The sequence below is a fragment of the Mus caroli genome, unplaced genomic scaffold (assembly GCF_978045245.1).
Source record: "Mus caroli unplaced genomic scaffold, Mus_caroli_1 scaffold_2, whole genome shotgun sequence".
Taxonomy (NCBI): Eukaryota; Metazoa; Chordata; class Mammalia; order Rodentia; family Muridae; genus Mus; species Mus caroli.
The window spans coordinates 175,775,779-175,784,032 of NW_028227257.1; the positions used below are offsets into that span (position 1 = coordinate 175,775,779).

The 8,254-nt window shown below is 45.8% G+C and overlaps 1 protein-coding gene across 3 annotated transcripts in view; it reads right to left on the reverse strand.

Moving 5' to 3' along the window:
• Positions 1-8,254, reverse strand: part of Usp6nl (USP6 N-terminal like) — a 123,405-nt gene that overhangs the window by 114,781 nt on the left and 370 nt on the right. The window contains exon 1 of one of the 3 annotated variants that reach the window (XM_021154009.3): positions 7,889-8,055. The exons of 1 other annotated variant lie outside the window; for it this stretch is intronic. The gene's annotated coding sequence lies outside the window, so the exon portion shown is untranslated. Of the gene's footprint in view, positions 1-1,228; positions 1,542-7,888; positions 8,056-8,254 lie in introns of those variants that run through there. One more of the 3 variants, XM_029470742.2, reaches the window with a different exon arrangement.

The following is an 8,254-nucleotide window of genomic DNA, read 5'->3' on the forward strand; positions in this document are numbered from 1 at the left end:
AATAGGACACTATCTCAAAAAAAAAAAAATTGAAAAAAATATATAATTTTTCCAATTTAAAAAACATACAACATATAAACTTACTGGCCATGCAACTCCCAGGGGAGCCAGACAGAAGCCTAGGCCTAGACCACAAAGCTATGACCAGAATACTACCCCTTTGCAAGGCTTACATGGTACTAATTCTAGTGCCTTCCTTTCTTAATTCAGTCACAGCTCATTAGTCCTACTACATATGCCAGGACAGATTCCCAGGTGAGTCTTCTTATTCTAGATAAAGAAATGGCTCCAGTTAATACCACAGACATTATTCACTGAGACATATCTCACCCTTGTGGTTACACCATTCTTGGACTTCCTATAAACAATACTCTAGAGCAATGTAGACCCATAAAACACAGTACTAAATTCCCACAGCCTGGAGTCTTTTCCAAGCACAAGGAGAGTATGGTGCATCTGTCACTGACTCCGAAAAGACGGTTATGTGGCTCACTAAGTCAACAAAATATTTCCTGCTAATGAGATCAAAGAGTGAGACAGACTGAGCAGAACGGCTGGGTTCAGCAGTGTGTTTACACGTGTATGTTAATGATGTATGAGACAAGGGTAAGTCAATTTCCTTTCCTCAGGTAGAATGTAAGATAGGTTTCCAGGCCGGCTTATCAAGCTCTAGTGGCTTTGTTTATACTGGTCAACAGGCATTTGAAACAGCAAGTGTCATATCCAAATCTTTCTTTTTCTATCAGGTACAGAGAGGGTGGGGCTCTCAGGGGTGGTGTATAATGTTATATTGCCATATGCACTGGATGTTTCTGTCCTATCAGAACCATGCACAGTAGCTAAGCTCCACAGATAAGTGGAGAACACAGTATCTTTCCTTTTAAGGAGCATGATGATACTGTTAAAATTCAGGTTGCTATCTACAATGAGCGCTACAGCAAACACCCTAACAGAAAGATTTAAAAGGAGACATAATTCTAAGACATATATCAGAGGAATGTTTGATCTGTTAAAATCTAAACACCAAAATACACTCATTTGCTCTTTCAATAAATATTAATTCAACTCTATAATAATACATAAAAAATTCTGGGACACAAGACAAACTTGATCCCAGCAATCTTGAAGCTAACAGAGGAAAAGTCAGAACAAGCCAACAGAACCCAACTGGCTGAAGTGGCCGGGCTTCCGTGGATTCAGGCACTGTATTCAGAGTGAGGACACTTACGAGCCAAAGGATGCAAGTACAGAGATCTGAAGGGTAGTAGGTATGAAACTGGACGCCAGCAAGACGGTGGTCGGCTGCATGCAAGGCCTCACAAGGAAGCTGCAACAGCAAGGTCCTCTTGGCCTCCCTGGGCCTGTGTGTGCAAACGTCACAGTTAAACTTCCCAGGCTGACTAGCACCCAGGAGTATCATGGGACCCTATGTGAAAGGTGCCCTGGTAAACTAAATATAAAGTTGATGTGTGCATTAATAGTCCTGGTACATTTTGGGGCTCATAAAATAAGGAAGCTGAAACACAATACTGAAGTTCTATTTGTAACTTGTGTTATTTATGACTTTAAGACTAACCCAAATTAAACAAGAAGCTGAGAAAGCGTCTCATCTCCTTAGCAGAAGCAGGATCAAGAACTCAACTATCACGGTAAAGGAGGTGTGAGCTAAAGACAAGCCAGTCTAAAACGGTGCATTAAAGGAGGCTAGGGAAGACTGAGTTGACGGAGGGGGACGGAACAGTAACTCCCAGTGAGACCGTAAATGCAGCACTAAGTCTCAGAGTCTACGCAGTGCTCTTCCGGCAACCCTCAATGATAGCAAAGTACTAGCCTTGGAGAGAGGGCTCTGTTGCTAGTCAGGAAAATAAACTCCAAGCAAGTCTGCAGAATGACCTTAGAGTTCAAATTGATACTAAAAAGTTCTGACAATCAACCAAATATGCTTATACATGTTTGTTATACAATGTACACAAATATACATTGCTAACACCTTTAAAAGAAATTCCTAAAAGAAATAAAAATAAATTAAAATCCAAAAAGCTCGCTTCAGTAACCAATGCAATAATCTTTGAATACATACCGTACACTACTGTTTTGAAAACTGCCCTAGAACTTCACAATCACACCCTTCTACATAATCTCTACTTTCCAAAAACTAAGCATCTAGCTGGGTATAGTGTATGAAAGCCTCATGGGATGGGGAGATGGCTCAGGGGCTTAAGAAATTGTGCCTGTCTGAAGTTAGGGTCATCAGAACCCAAGGAGATGACAGGTGGGCGTGGCATGGGAATCACTGGAGCACAATGGCTAGCTTAAAACCAACAGAACTATCGAACTAGTTCAACTGAGACACAGTGTCAGTGAATAAGGTAGAGTGATACTGGCCTTGGTCCTTCACATATGTGTACCCACACATGGGAACATGTGCGCGCGCGCGCACACGCGCGCGCACACACACGAACCATACACATGCAAGAAAGAAGAAAAGGAAAGAAGAAAGGAGGACCTGGTAGATGCAGACCACCTGTCTCCCTATGAGACAATGGCTGCCCAAGCAATCCACACCACAGGTAGTTTTAAGACATTAAAAATACCAAGGAGATAAAGTGACACCAACATTTTGCACAATGTTTGCTAAGCGACTACTAAAGCTAACTGAATGTCTACCTATTGGTGAACAATTCCACTTCTAGGGTAGCAGCCAAAAGGAAGGCGTTTATATAGCCAACAAATACACAAGTACGAATGTTCACAGTAGCTGTGTTATAGCAGTGAGTAACTGAGATCAATCCAGATGCTTAATAAACGTAGAATGGACTAGGCCACCAATGTGGCAATCTCTATTTTCTGATGCTAGTTACTGCAGTATGATCCTGCCTGACTTTTTTTAGAATCTTATCCCTCCTAGTCAAAAACCAGGGCCATTTCCCCCTTTCTTTACAGGCGAGCATCTTACAACTGTCTCAAGGAGTAATTACAATACGATGGGCATTAATAGCACAGGAGTGCCAAGTCCAAGGGACAAGGACAACGTAGCTTCTTTGTGGCTCACCCGCAACCTCTCTATTCTTGGAATGGAGCCACACAGCTCATGCAAACAACTCAAGCCATACTGTAAGGCTGCACCTCAGTGTCCTATCACTGATCTGACATAGAACCAGCCCTTTATACAACAGCAGGCGTGGTCTTCAGACAGACCAACCTGACACTGAGTGAGCCAGGCATGAGCACTGCCCAAAGTGCAGAGCTGTGAGCAAAGCAAACGTTGCCACTGGCTTAAGCGTTAGTTAGTCGTGAACAACTTTCCAGGTAGCCAGAGTAACTAAAACAAATACTGGACAACAAAAAGAAACAGCTACATACAACGTAAGTAAAATTCACTTCCAGAATACAATGCTGAATGAAAGAAACCAAACACAAACCAGTGGATGTTGCATGACATTGTTTCTTTGGAAAACTAAAAATCTAAAACTAACCTATGGTGACAGAAATTAAGACCTGGGTAAATTCAAACAGGAAGACGATACTGATGGAAAACAACTGCAATAAACCTCTGGGGCACCAGAAATACTCTACGGATTGGACTGAGTTAATTTTACACTATAAAAATTCTTGGATTTTTATAGTGTAAGATTCTTGGATGTATATATCCAAGACTAGTAAACATTGTTGTATGTAAACGATACAACTTTTTTAAAGGGTATATCCAAGAACTAACAAGATACTAAGGAATGAGCAGTCACTGTCCAAAAGAGATTAGGAATCCAAAACGGAGAGTGAAGCACCCTAGGAAACTGATGCCCAATCAAAGCAGGCACCTGAAAGGGCACTGTACTTAGGCAGGCAGCCCTGAACACTAAAGGCAAAGTGTCACAATGTCAGAAAGACCAGGTGAACCATCCCTTGATTTCAATTAAGACCTCAAGAAAACAAACCCCCAAAGAAAGGACAACTTGGAAGTAAACTAAACCCAAGCATAACCTAGGGAGGGGGACAGGAGGGTACCTGAGGCTCAGAGGCAGCCGGCCTAGCCTAACAGCAAGGCAGGTCAGAGTCACTCTATCAAAACACAGGGCAGGTGGTTCCTAAGGAACGATTCACAAGCTGCAACTCCAGCATGCTCATGGGCCCACATTCAATCAGGTGCCCACACCGCCTGCATACATGCACACCCACGCACAAAACTGTAATAATAAAATGATACGCCAAAATTTAAACACTTGAAAGTAGTAAAATCTATAATCCCAAACTGAAACAAAAAAAAAAAAGGAAGGAAGGAAAGAAGAAAAAAAATGAGATGTCATTTTTAAAAACTCAAGGCAAACCAAGAAAGAATTTTAAGAATAAACTGCCCAGGTAAGACAGATTTCGAAGGTATCCTCTTCACCTATTCAATTTTTTTCTTTTGTGATTTTCACTTCACCTTGTCTTATCTTACTCCATATATACTGATAAATTAAACTGCCAGAAAGCCAACAAAGTGAACAGCCCAGTAGTTCCCAGGGAGCATTGGTGCAAGAACCCTGCACTCCTGCTGTGCTGAAACACAGATTTGCCATCCCTAGTAACATAGCTAGTGTAAAATTAATATACTGAGCCGTTTTTAAATGACAGTCTACCACAGCACTTCAGCCTTTCACTTGTTGATGCAGTGGAGAAAACTTCCAGGGGAGGGGAAACAAGTAACTTCTGCCACACTCCTGTCACAATGACCCAGGTGCAGGTGTGCTTCTGTCACAAGACAGCAAAATCATCTCTGTAGAGCCAAGACCACTTAGGGAGACACAAAATTCCCAAGTCGCTCTTGATCTTGCTACAAGCAAAGGAGACAACCCCAATACTTACTAGACATTTTCTCTTAGGGTAGGCAGCTCCTAACATCCTGTGAAGAGTGGGCATGTTTCATTAAATAAGGCAGTCTACGCCAACAAGGGAAAAAGAAAACACACTCAATCAACAATGATCCTTACAATCTTTGTTCTGAAAAAACCAAAGGATATTTTACTTAGCATTTAGTCCAAGTTTAACAGCCATAGAAACTAACAGTAACCCAAGAGTTCCAAAAGCAGACACTGCAGTGGACAGTCTCTTCCATGTCTGTGTGGCCGCGAGGATCAAGCGTGACTCACTCTCGGGGATGACTATGAGGCAGACGATGAGAGACTGGTTCAGGTGCTTCTCTTTGAGCAGTGGCAGCAGCACACAGGCTGTGCCGGGAGCACTCTCCTATGACCTCCACCTCAGTCTCCCTCAGTCTGTACTGTGTACACACTTTCCTCTCACCCTCAAATATCCTAATTTCATGAAACAATAAGCTTTGAAGAATGAAGACAGGCAGTGAGAGTTCCTATAGATACTAGCCAGCCAGGAATGGTCTCTGCGTCTCTAATCCCCACACTCTCCAATCCCTGTCCACTATGTAGAAGGATACTACAGGCCAGACTCCCTTCAAATTGTGATTCTTAGGTTAACTGCAAAAGATGGTAGAAACCTTTTAGAGGAGAAAATGCTTCTCTGCTGTATAATTAGATCACATCTGTAAATGGAAAATGCTTCTCACAAATTACACTGAAGGGGCAAACTGTAAGTCTGTGGTAATTAGTCTGAATTGCACTGGTTACAAAACAGGATGGTTAAAGTACAATTAAACTCAGAGCCAGAAAACGTCTCCTCCTCGATACCGGAAGTAGCAACTCTCAAAATTTTCTAAATTCTTTGACTTCCTTAACATTCCTCAATTTTTCAACCAAAATCATTTCCTGGCTACAAAATGTAACAATAATTCGTCATGATGGCAAAGCGAGGCCAGTACACTACAGTACGAAGCTAGGCCCTGGAGCCCCAGACTGGATCTGCTGGTTCCCACACAATGCATGAAGATGATCAGTCACTATACACCCAACACCACGTCTGCCACTTCTCCTCAGGTACTTGTTTAACCAGACCAGTTGTCCTCGCTAAGGGTTACCTGCACCACAAAACACCCTGAGAGGGAGTAATGGAGGGGGGGAGAGATGGCTCAGTGGTTAGGCACACTTGCTGCTAATACATGATGGCCCACAACCATTCAGAACTCTAGTTCCTGGAGATCTGACCTCCTCTTCTGACCTCTGAGAGCAACAAGCACATGTGTGGTGCATACGCATAAATGCAGGCCACACTCATACACATAAAATATCTTTTAAAATATATATTTTAAGGCAAAAGGGTACTAGTGGATTATACTCACCAGAACCAAGCCCAACCTAGAGCTGTAGTCTGATTTAAAAAGTAAGTGGCGAACAGCACTAAGGCTCAGGACCCACACTCTCAAAGTCAGACCAAGGATACTTCTTCAATACCTTCGTGGGAGTGCCCTGATTCTTCAACTGGGGGCACCGCACAAGTTAATAAATACTGTTATTAGTATAATTTCCTTTTCCATTTTGATTTACAGCATAATGGCCTGGAGAGAGGACAAACTAAGGAGTGAACGAAACAGCATGCTTACAATTTCACCTATAAAATTATGACAAACTAGGAAATATTTTGTTAATTGTGGGGTCTTGGTGAGAAAAGCAATGAGTCATTGTTTAAATGCCAGTTTACTGATTATTAAGGTGAGTTAAAGAAAGGGAAAACAATTTAAAACTCTGCCCTAGTTCCCACCACCACCGACAAAACTTCCAGAGATTCAGTATGGGAGGGAATTGGTCACGGGTCATCTCAACCAACCGTACCGCGAAACTTTTCTGAGCTATGAAACAACTGTCTCATAGATCTAATTATATAGGAATGGAAGAAGTAAAGGAAGGAAGGAAATAAAGAAGGAAGGAAGGATCCAAGACTAAACTGTTCCAGCAAGAATACTTTGAACACTGTCCCTACAACTTTTTCCATTCGTGTCGCAGCACTGCCCCAATTCACCGAGCCTTTCCATGAGACACAACGCATATTAGTCTCCTTAAAAAGCATCTGGGGTAGGAGAAATGAGTGAACAGAAGAATCTACTAACGCAACTTTATTCGAAAATGCCGTGATGTTAGCTAACACCTTGTACGCTAATTTTAAAAATAAAATTCAAAATATCTGTCGATAGCTGGAGAGATGGCTGGGCGGTTAAGAGCTACAGTGTACTCGTCTACATAAAATAAATAAATCTTTAAAAAAAAAAAAAAGAAAAAGTATCTGTCGATTAAACGGAGTGTGCCTAAAGAAGAGCCCAGAGATCTCGATGCTCAACATATATGAACGTCCCACCACGGAGTAAGACTTCTCTCATTCTCTGGCATTAAAGCACCTGCGAGCCACCGTGCTCATCCCCTATAGAAACGCCGCGCTCCCGGAGCTCCAAACTAGCCAGCAAAACTTTGCCGGGGCGCACGGATTTCCAGGCTTCCCAGCTCCCTCCCGCCCGCCCGCCCATCCTCCCCGGGGCTGCTCCAAAGTTCTTGCGGCATCCCAGGCAATCGTCTCAGCGAACGAAGTTTGCCTGGGTCCTGCCCACTCGCGCTCCCGCAGGACGCAACTGAAACTTGCAAGGGAGACAACGTCTCCCCGGGGACCGAAACTTGCACGCGGGGTGGAGGAGGAAGGCGGCCGGAGCGTTCCGCCTCGCCGGGGGTCTGCACGCAGCGCCGAGCCCTCTCGGCCCCCAGCCCGGCCGCTCCCGCGCGCGCGCGCGCCCGCCTGTCAATCACACCGCAGACCACCACCCCCACGCGCGAGCAACGCGGCGCGCGGGGTCCACGGGAGCCGGCTCGGGCCAGGCCGCGCCGCCGCAGCGTGCCCTCTGCCCGGGGCCGGGAATGGCGGCGGCCGGCTGCCCGGGGCCAGTTCCGACCCGGCCCCCTCGCCTTTAGACCCCCGCCAGCCCCTGGAGCAGCGGCTGAAGAGAAAAGGAAGTTACCTCCAAGCGGTCCCGGCGGCGGCGGCCAGTCGCGGGAGGCCGAGAGGGTCCGGCGCGGCGGCGGCGGCGGCGGCGGCGGCTACCGCAGTGCCCTCCGCCCCATTGTTTCCCTTCCAGGAGGCTCCCGGCAAAGCCGAGCCCGGGAACCAGGAAGTTCCCCGGCGCGACACCTCCAGCCGCCGCCGCTATGGAAACGGCCCCCGCCTTCCCCAGGGCGGCTCGCCCGGGACCCCGCCTCCGCGCCGCCGGCCCCGCCTGCCTCACCGGCCGCCAACAGTCGCCGCTGCGGCCGCGGCCGCCGCCATCTTGGCGCGGGCGGACAGCCCCTGCCTTCCCGGCGGCACGTGCGCTGCTCCCGCGCTCCCG